This window comes from Panthera pardus, unplaced genomic scaffold, assembly GCF_024362965.1.
Source record: "Panthera pardus isolate Hobbes unplaced genomic scaffold, ASM2436296v1 HiC_scaffold_25, whole genome shotgun sequence".
Classification (NCBI taxonomy): domain Eukaryota; kingdom Metazoa; phylum Chordata; class Mammalia; order Carnivora; family Felidae; genus Panthera; species Panthera pardus.
The window spans coordinates 8,323,282-8,334,410 of NW_026526821.1; the positions used below are offsets into that span (position 1 = coordinate 8,323,282).

The following is an 11,129-nucleotide window of genomic DNA, read 5'->3' on the forward strand; positions in this document are numbered from 1 at the left end:
TGGTGCAAAGGTAATTCAATGAGGAAAAAAAATTTCTTTTCAATAAATGTTGTCGGAACAGCTGGTTATTAGGTACCAAAAGAGGAGGACCTTGACTTACATTTCACTCTACGGACAAAACCCAAAGCGCACCCACCGTAGGTCCAAATGTAAAATCTAAAATTATAAAACTTCAAAAGGAGAACTTCGGAGAAAAGTCTTTATGACCTTGTAGTGTGCAATAATTTCCTCCAGAAGACAGAAAGTACAAATCGTAAAATAAAACATGGGGGGTGGGGGGGAGGGAGAAAGAAAGAAAAACGTTGAAAATCTGGACATCATCAAAAGTAAAGACTCGTGCGTCGGAAAAACTATTAAGAGAATGATGGAGGGGCGCCTGGGTGGCTCAGTCGGTTAAGCAACTGACTTAGGCTCAGGTCATGATCTCACGGTTCGTGGGTTCGAGCCCCACGTCGGGCTCTGTGCTGACAGCTGGGAGCCCGGAACCTGCTTCGGATTCTGTGTCTCCCCCTCTCTCTGCCCCTCCCCTGCTCATGCTCTCTCTCTGTCTCTCAATAATAAATAAATGTTTAAAAAAAATTTTTTTTTTTTTTTTTTTTAAAGAAAAGAATGATGGGATGATGTGACCACAGCCAGGAGTGAGGGCAGGACGCATGGAGGCTGGGGAACGAGGGAAGGCAGACACAGGCCACTTGAGCCGGGCAGGTGGCCGCTCTGACCAGCAAGGGAACTTACAGACGCGGCGGTCTCTGCCCGGAGCGAGGAAGCCTCCGCACCAACGGCCAGAATCTTCAAAGTTTACAGAGAGGCCTCACGGGGCCACGTCTACCGTCCAGAAGGGCTCTGGGCTCCACCCCGCCTTGCTCCCTCAAGGCTGCGACCTCGAAAATGGCTCCAGAGAAGGGAAGGAGGAAGGGGGCAGCGACCACGGTCAGGGGCGGGGCCAGGGGCCTCCAATCCCCAGGCAGCTTGAGGGTCAGCCCTGGCCACGCCCCCTCCATGAGCTTCCCCCAACAGGAAGACGCGTGGATGGCGAATGGGCCACAGAAAGAGGGCTCAACATCATTCCTCATCAGGGAAATGCAAAGGAAAACGATGTTGTGATACCGTAACACATCCATTAAAGTGGCTTAAAAAAAAAAGAAACACGGACAATGTTAAGTGTCAAGGACGTGAAGCAGGTGGAACTGGCATGCATTGTTAGTGGGAAGGCAAAATAGCACCAGTCTGAAAGTTTCTAATAAACATGCACTTACCGTAGGACCCAGCAATCCGGCTTCGAGTATTTACTCAGGAAAAATGAAAATGCATGTCCACACGAAACCCTATATGCAAATGTTTAGAGCAGCTTTCCTCATAATTCCCCCAAACTTTAAGCAGCTCAAATATCCATCAGCTGGGAAATGGATAAAGAAGCCGTAGGCCTGCCCTACAATGGGGTGAACAGCAATAAAAAATAATAAATAAATAGCACACCACTGATACCTTCACTGGTGGATGCATTTCAAAAGCATTATGATACGAGAGAGCACATACTGCTATATGATTCCATGTGTATGACATTCTGGGAACATCAGAAGTCCAGGGACAGACATCACATCAGGAGGTGCCAGTGCTGGTGGCCTGGGGTGGTCAGAAGGCTGGCTGACTGCAAAGCGGCTTCAGTGGATTTTCAGAGATGACAGAAATGTTCTTTATCATGATTGCGGTGGTGATTCCATGACCATATACATTTGTATAAACTCTCAGAACTGCAAAGGCTATATTTACCTGTCTGTAAATTATACTTCAATAGATCAGACGGAAAGTGCTCATAAAAGTAAGGTGTGCTTCTTGTAAAAAATAAAATACGCAGTAAAAAGTAAAAGGTTCGCTGTTAACAGATCACGTGTGTGTGCGTGGTTTTCCTCTGGTCACACCACTGTGTACACTTGTTGAAATAAACAGAACCATGGACTTGGAAGGGGTGAATGTAAATAAACCTGACTTTAAAAAAATTATAAGAATGCCCCACTAAGAAGGGAAGAAAACAGAAACTCCCTTGAGAGATTTAGTGACTGGATCGAAGGTTTGAATTTCATTAAAAGATAGGTAACTGTCAGGGCACCTGAGTGGCTCAGTTGGTTAAACGTCTGACTTCAGCTCAGGTCATGATCTCGAACTGTTGGTGGGTTCAAGCTCTGTGTCGGGCTCTGTGCTAACAGCTTAGAGCCTGAAGCCTGCTTCAGATTCTGTGTCTTCCTCTCTCTCTGCCCTTCCCCTGCTCATTCTGCCTCTCTCTCTCTCTCTTTCTTGGAGAGAGAAAAAAAAAAAAACAAGGTAGGTAACTATTTATGGTTGGAAATCGACCATTGAAATCCCACCCCGTTACCTACAGAGCCACAGAAAATCCATAGGCTTTTTTTTTTAAACTTTGAAATGTATCCTAGAGCTTTTTAAGAAACATACTTTGGCCTAATTGTGTCATGCTTAGGCATCGGCATTCTCTGAGCAGGGCTGAAGGGCCAAGCAGGGATAGAAAAAAATAAGTAAAATCAGCCACTGTTTGACTAGGATAAAAAGCAAAAACCAGGGGCACCTGGGTGGCTTTGTCGGTTGAGCAACTGACTTCAGCTCAGGTCATGATCTCGTGGTTCGTGAGTTCGAGCCCCACATCCGGCTCTGTGCTGACATCTCAGAGCCCGGGGCCTGCTTCAGATTCTGTGTCACCCTCTCTCTCTGCCCCTCCCCTGATCGTGCTCTGTTCTCTCTCACGCAAAAATAAACATTAGAAAGTGTTAAAAAAAAAAACAACTGTCTGAGGGCATCAGAGGGGCCTCCAGGAAGAGATGGCATTTGAACGGGGTTTTGAATGGTAAGTGGAAGTCTGTCTTTTGAGGAATTATTTGGTGGACATTCTTGGTATGTGATTTGAAATTCAGTCCACAAAATATTTATCGAGTACCCTCTCTGTGTTAAGCATCAGATTAGGGTGGGGTTTCCAGCCACCCCACTGCTGGCGCCTGGGGCTGTGTTACTCTGTTGTGAGGGGCCAGCTTGCGCAACGCAGGGCATTTAGCAGCATCCCTAACCCCAACCCACTAGATGCCAGAAGCACCTACCCCCCAGTTGCGACAACCAAGTGTCTCCAGACATGGCAGATGTTTCTTGGGCAGCAAAATCAACACACACACACCACCCTGAATCACTGCACTAGAGTCCTAGGATCAAAATATTGAGCGAGACTCCCTACCTAAAGAAGCTGACCATCTCATTGCAGGGAGAAAAAGCAAATAGGACTTATGGTGCCGATTCATGTTACAGATTGTGTGTGCGTTTGTGTGTATGTGTGTGTGCACATTTTGAATAAGATAGGTCTGCATGGGACGGTGGTTAGAGATGCAGAATCTAGAGAACTGAAGATAGGCCCGCAGGGTCTAAATGGGAGCTCTATCACTTAGAAAATATGTGATCTGGGGGACTTTTCACTTGAGTTCTGTATGTTCCAGCTTCCCTGTTTGTAGAATATGAGGCAGAAACCTACATCAGAGGATTGTCAAAAGCATTGAATAACTCCAGATCAGGGGCGCCTGGGTGGCTCAGGCAGTTAAGCATCCAACTTCGGCTCGGGTCATGATCTCACGGTTCGTGGGCTTGAGCCCTGCATTGGCTCTGTGCTGACAGCTCAGAGCCTGGAGCCTGCTTCGGATTCTGTGTCTCCATCTCTCTCTGCCCCTTCCCTGCTCACGCTCTGTCTCTCTCTGTCTCTCAAAAATAAACACACGTCAAAAAAATTTTTTTAAAGAAAACAACTCCAGATTGGAAAACACAGTGTCTGAAACATGGTAAGGACTCAGTGAATGAACTCAATAAATGTTAGTTGTTGTTAATTTCTCCCATTTAAGGCCAAAAGGGTCTTGAAAGTCTATAATAAGTTGTGCGTGGTGTGCCTTCAGTATAGTAGATATTTCATAAATATTTGAGGGAAGTAGGGAGGGAATACATAAATAAAAATATTAGCTGGTTATAAGTTACTCTCACCTCTCAAATAAGCCTGTGAGTATCTACCTAACAGAATGGCAGTGAGAACAAAATCTTTGAAAAGTGCCTGATACTAATAATAAGCGTACAATACATTTTTCAATTGGGGTCATTATTGGTAGTGTTATTTTACAGTCAGTCATCAAGAGATCTTCACCAGGTGAGGTTCCTCCAGAAAAGACTGATAGATTCTGAACTTTTCTTCAAAGACCTTCATCTTTCACAAACGTACCAGAAAGAGCCCCTTTTGCTTACCAGCCAGGGAGCAAGGTAGCTGTGACATCACTAATTTAAGCTGAGAGGGAGGAAAAAGAGTTGGGACTGATGGCAAGTGTTTTGGCAAGAAGCTAAAACACTCGCCCACTCGGACATCTGTCTGCTTGTGTTCTGGTTTCATTGGACATCATGGAGACGAAGACGCCAGAAGATGAACAAAATAAAAACACGTGGAACTTCTGGCTCTGTGTGGAGGGCCGTCACTCAACACAAGCACACTCTTGACATGTCCAAAGGTCGGGCATTTCCTCACCTGTGGTCGGGGATGGAGGCAGGAGCACGGGTGGAAGGAGAAGGTGGAAGAGTGAGGGAGGCCACTACCTTTGTGTGTAGTGCTTGCTGGGTACGAGTTGCAGACACGAAGGTAGCTGGTCTCAGGAACAGTCAGAGAAGAGGGATGATAGGTGAAAGAGAAGCACAGACTTCCTTCCTGGAAAACTGCCCCTTTCCTCCTCCACTTCACGTTCATTAACACTCCCCATGGTGGACCAGATTGTGTCTTCCCAAAGTTCATACGTCGAAGCCCTAACCTCCTGGGGGACGGTATTAGGAGGTGGGACTTCGGGGAGTTGACTGGGGTTAGACGAGGTCTTGAGGGTGGGGCCCTCATGTTAAGATTAATGTCCTTATCAGAAGAGACACCAGAGGGCTTGCTCTTTCCCCCCACCATGTGAAGACACAGCAAGAAGGTGGCCATCCGCAAGCCAGGAAGAGAGCTCTCAGCAGAAACCAACCATGCTGGCGCCTTGACCTTGGACGGCCGGCCTCCACAACTGTGAGACACTAAATGTCTGTTGTTAAACTACTCAGTCCATAGGATTTTATTAAGGTAGCCTGAGTTGATGGAGAAAGCTCTTTAAATCCCAGCTCAAAGAGCTCATTCTTAAGGATTATATTTCTTTTAATCCAACAGATTAGAGAAGGGCCTTCAGCTGTATGCTCTGGTTGAACCCTGGCTTTTTTCCAAAGTAGTTCTATATGTGGGGGAGTGTTTCATGGACATCTATTCCCTAGCCCCACCTCTACTGACCTGGAATCTCCCCGAGGACAGGACCACATGTATTTAAGATCGTCCCTCTATACCTAGCATCAGCATACGGGATTAATATGATAATATATTTGCTTGGGGGACTTGGAGAGACAAAAGACTAAGATATACTGTCCCACAAAGATGTCTAGCCTTGCTTGCGCTCTCTCAACTGCTGTATCAGATGCTGTCTCTGCATTAAACATGGCATTCTGGGTCACATTCGCAGCCCTCGGTCTTACTTCTGCAGCTCTCGTCTCAACCCATTTCACCCTGACTTGCACCTTCCATGTTACCAATGACATTAGAATTCAAACCCTCATTTCTTTCCTCATGTCACTCTTTATATCTGACTCATGTGATTGTCTTCCTGATCATGACCTGGAACTTGGCTCTGCATGGGGAGCTGTCTTTCAACCCAAGCTTTCTAGATGTTTATGCGCCTAGTGACTGCTTCAAAATACGTGCAGCAGAATGACAGAGCAGAAAGGAGAAATGGACAAACCCGTAACTATAGTCAGAGACTTCAAAACCCTGTCTCTCAAAACTTGATAGAAGAAGTAGACAGAAGATCAATATGGATATACATGACTTGAGTTAATCGTCAACCAACTTGCCCTCGTTGACATTATTGACATTCCACGCAAGAACACGAGAATACACATCCTTTTCAAGGGCGCGAGTATCATTTCAAGAGCATATGGAAGTTCCTGAGGAAGTCAAGGGGAAAAGGAAAAACTCAAGAGGTTCAAGCTTGGGCCACTACCTGCCTTTGTTCTCACAGTCCAAATAAGCTCATTTCGAATCCCACTGTGGTTAATCAAGCAGTGATTAATAAAGCAGTGATCACCTTTAGTAAAATAAATAGCAGATAATGAAGGAGATTTAAAAGGGAGATAAAGAGGAAGACAATGAGGAACGAAGCCCACAGGCTCATTATCCATTCCAAAAAGAGACAGAGAAACCTATTCGTTACAATTACAAATAACAGTTTTCTCTGAATTAAGGTATTCTTCAAGAAGTCATTGCACTCCTAAATATCCAATTAAATAAGTAATACTATGACACATCGTAAAACCCTTTCAAGGCTTTGAGTGCTAAAGAAAACTCCGCTTAAACGTCGGAAGGAGTATGGTGCATGTGGGCGTATAATTCTTGCCTCCTCCTATTGTTAATAGCTCTATGTTTCTTGTTTATTTTACAAATGGGCTCAGCCAAAGGCACACGTGCAGATTCTTGTGTGTGTGTGTGTGTGTGTGTGTGTGTGTGTGTGTGTGTGTGTGTATCTGAATGTGAATGAATTCTGTTCCTTGAAGAAAACCATTTGGGGAAAGTAAAACTTGGAAATAATAAATTAAATATCAGAAATAGAAAGAGATGTTTATGTGTAGATTGTTTTTCATATATTTTTTCCTCTCTCTCTTTTTCAGTTTCCTCTCTCATCAGCTCACCTTTGCCCTCCAAAGGTGTGATCAATATGTTTCACAAAAAAGGAAAATTGGTTTTTCTTATAGACTGTGAATCAATTACATTAAGCTATGTAATACAAGGTGTTAACATTCTGTTTAAATGTGTTGTTTAAAAGATTCTGTTTTAGCTAGGTCTTGAATAACTAGAAAACATAATAAAATATGATTGCATTTTGTGAGTCTGGGCCAATGATTTTTTGGTGAACAACAATAAACATTAGATTTGTCCTGTCTCCTGATCGTCTCTCCTCCTTAGGGAATATTCTTCCTAACATCAGAGACATTCTTTAAAAAAACGTAGAGGCTTAAATGTTTTGTTTTAAAAGGCATGGCATTCATTATTGCCCTCTTGGCCTTTCTGTCCATTCCTGGGATTGGTTTTGAATGAGCTCTGTGAACACTGATGGGATGGAAACCATAAATGCTCAACAATGGCTTCTTTCCCCCTCTCTCTGCTTCCCTACATGCCTCAGCCTATCTCCGCTTCTAAGCATGGCCTGCCGCCTTCTTTTTGCTGTAATTCACATTTTAACTGGAAATGACTTCTCATTTCCTAAGCTCTTTTTGGCATTTTAAGCTCTGTTAAGGGTTTTCCTTAAACTTTAATGCACTTCATTAGAAGGATAAAATAAAGCAATCTTACCATCCTTTATGAATAATTAGTGACTTAGAAACAAGCCTTGAAGCTGGTGAAAATTTCACTGTAAGGTAGTGAAATGATAAAAATACACTTTGATGCACTTTAAAGAAACCATCATAGACTAATAATATGGTATCTCAAAGGAACAGATCAGACTGACAGCAAAATTACTTTTCAGGAAACAAAGTAGTTATGACATTTATAGCAACCTTTATAAAGGTTTGTAGCATAAGAAAAGGAAGACACTTAATTCCATTATTTTCACGTGCTTTATAAGTAACCCCAGTCAAAAGGAAAGCTCGTGCACACACACACACACACACACACACACACACACACCTTTAGAAAAAAGAACACATTTTCTTTTACTCCTAAGCATAAAGAACGGATAATTTTCTAGCTGCTGTTACCTCTTCCTTTCCTAGAAAAGGCAAACTCTGAACAGAATCAAAACCACGTTTACCTGCCAAAGTGAAAAATGGTAGAGTTGCCATGAGCCAGCCCATTCGTATGGCATTTTCATCTCTATAACCCCACTTTCTATAAAACTTAACACAACAGTGTTTTCTTACATTGTACGGCCTTTGTTAATTCATTCAGTTATCTCCAAGTTGCTTCCTTTCAATTTTTCTTCAAGATGATTTATTTATACAAAGCCATAAGGTGGATCCCGTGAAATTGAAAGTCATTTCTTCAGTAGGTGAATTCACAATTCTGTGAGTGGGTTTTATTTTTCTATTTTTCTATTCCCAAAGTATAACCAGAAGTCACCAAATATTAAAGAATCTTTTCAAATGAAATCAATAATCAAGCCAGTTTTTTTTTAACTCAAACTGGGTCAATCTTGTTGGCTAGGAAAAATATATATATATCAATCCAATTTTGAAAAATAAAGGCTCATACAGTCAACACTGGAATTTTGTAGAAATACTTACCTTATACTCAAGTATCCTTGGTTGCCTCAGAGATCATATTGTCCTGTAACACAGTCATCTTACAGAGGTGAATGGACAGCATTCTCAGAGGGCCCCCCAATGAACCTATCTGCTGGTTTTCTAGTATTTCTTCCCGTGGCTAATCCCCTCTTCTTACTGATCTGGACTTACTGAACTGCTTCTAATGAACAGAATATGACAGAAGTGATGGCTTCTATATTGAAGTCTCTCTCTCCCTCTTTCTTGCTTCCGGGAGAAGCCAGGTGCCATGTTGTGAGGCAGACCAGTGGAGGGTCCATATGCATCAGCATGGGTGTGTATCTTCTGGGGCCCGACAACGGCCATCTAAGCGAGCTTGGAAGCACACCCTCCCAGAGCTGAGCTCTGTGATGACCATATCCCTGGCAGATGACTTAGTTGCAGTCTTGTGAGACCCCGAGCCAGAGGCACCCAGTTGAGCTGCTCCTGGGTCAGATTCCTGACCTACAGAAACTGTGAGATAATAAATGTTTGTTGTTTCCAGGGGCTAAGTTTGGGGATGATTTGTTACACAGCCATTGATAACTAGTACAAGATGTAACTGAACCCCTTATGTGATGTCCGAAATATGTCAACCTTATAAAGGATGCAACTATGAATTGTGCTGTGGAAAGTCACTGTGTGGTTATTCATTGAATTGGTTTCCAAGTTGATGTAATTTTGTTAGGTATTCACTTCCTTCCTATGCCAAGAATTCATCTCGTTTTTCTCTCATTTCAAAGGAGATATGAATATGGGGAGGAGAGAAAGCTGTAAGACACTCTAAAAGGTTAAACAAGAAAACTAAGAGATACTTATAAAGTCTATGTGTCCACCACAGGCACATTCCCAGAAAAAGTAGTCAATTCTTACCTTGCAGGCATATAAAAAAGGACTTGCTAAAATAACATATTGTTGGGGCACCTGGGTGGCTCCGTTGGTTAAGCATCCAGCTCTTGATTTCGGCTCAGGTCATGACATGATCTCACAGTTCATTGGTTCGAGCCCCCCATGGGGCTCTGTGCTGACAGCATGGAGCCTGCTTGGGATTCTCTGTCTCTCCCTCTCTCTCTCTCTCTCTCTCTCTCTCTCTCTGCCCCTCCTGTGTGCACACACTCTCTCTCTCTCTCTTTCAAAATAAATAAAATTTAAAAATAAAATAAAATAAAGCAATTTTTTGTAAATGAAGAGTCATATTAGAAAGCTGACTGAGAAGAATAATGATCAAAACAGAATACACAGGACAAAAGCAAGGATAAACATGATGCAAGGCTCATAGATTCACTCTCCAGCTAAAATGCATTGGTTGTCAAAACTGTAGATATTTCAAGGCTTCGACACTTCCTAGTGAGGACTCGCCACTTGCCTCGCTGACACCAATTCCCACTTCTTTGTATCCACCTCCCTCTTCTCAGTTCTTGCTGAACGTGGCTCCACCTAGGTTAAAGATAGAGCACCCAGGCCAGCCAATCAAACCACCATACATCCCTGCTATCTGTCAATGATGAGCATGTGACCTAAGCTGGTCCAATCAGAAGGAATCTCTGTTTCCTCTGTGTGCTCCCGAGAAGGCTTTCTTTCTCTCGGGTGGCTTCAACCCAGGGCTGTAGGAAGACGGAGCCCCCAAAGCCATCTGTCACTGGGCGCTGTTGCCTGTATTCTTCGAATAAAGCCAGCACAGAAGACGGCATCAGGAATAAATCCTAATGACAGTGTGTGAGCCCTGAATCCAGCTCCCCTGAAGCCAATCCTGCCTGTGAATGTTCAGTTATTCCGCACCAATAAATTTCCTTTTTAGCTTGTATCGGTTAGAGGCAAAATTTTTGGCTGATGAGTTGTTTGAATTTTTTTTTTTTTTAGATCACATTTGATAGAAAGTTTCTTAATGCCTTCAGGTCCAAGCATTTAAAAAATCTTAGCCTGTTTCAAACTTGATGGATAGCCTCAAGGGTTTGAGTATTTTTGGGTCAACTTATATCAGAACCTCACAAAATCTTTGTTATATAAAGGATCTGCTGCTACCAGCCAATGCAACAGGGAAGTACGATAATCATTATAATAATTTTTACAATAATCATTTTTGTAATAGTCGTTACCATCACCATCATCAGCCACATACTAAGCGCTTCATATGCATCAAGTACTATGCTAAGCACTTTACGTATATTATCCCATTATTCATTTTCCTAGAAACAGGAGACTAGTTAAAATACAGACTCTAGAACCCAAGCACTCCAGATTTAAATATTTTTTTCTGCCAATTTCTACCAGTGTGACCTTGTTTAAAATCTCTTTGTCTCCACTTTCCTTGTCTGTAACATAGAGAGTGATGTTGCTGTTTTCATTAGAAAGTTGTGAGGATTAAAATAATTAATATCTTGGGGGCACCTGGGTGGCTCAGTCGGCTTGATTTCAGCTCAGGTCATGATCTCCCAGTTCAGTGAGTTCGAGCCCCATGTGGGGCTCTGTGCTGAGAGCATGGAGACTGCTTGGGATTCTCTCTCTCCCTCTCTCTCTCTCTCTCTGCCCCACCCCTATGCTCTCTCTCTCTCTCTCTCTCTCTCTCAAAATAAATAAGTAAACTTGGGGCACCTGGATGTCAGTCGGTTAAGCATCCGACTTCAGCTCAGGTCATGATCTTGCAGCTTGTGAGTTCAAGCCCCGTGTCAGGCTCTGTGCTGACAGCTCAGAGCCTGGAGCCTGCTTCGGATTCTGCGTCTCCTCCTGCCTCTGCCCCTCCCATG

At 43.2% G+C, this 11,129-nt stretch overlaps 1 non-coding gene across 1 annotated transcript; it reads left to right on the forward strand.

Annotated features, from left to right (window-relative positions):
- Nucleotides 1–374: 374 nt before the first annotated feature.
- On the forward strand, nucleotides 375–459 carry TRNAL-UAG (transfer RNA leucine (anticodon UAG)). Its single transcript has one exon. It is a non-coding gene; the product is annotated as a tRNA-Leu (tRNA).
- The last annotated feature ends 10,670 nt before the right edge of the window (nucleotides 460–11,129 follow it).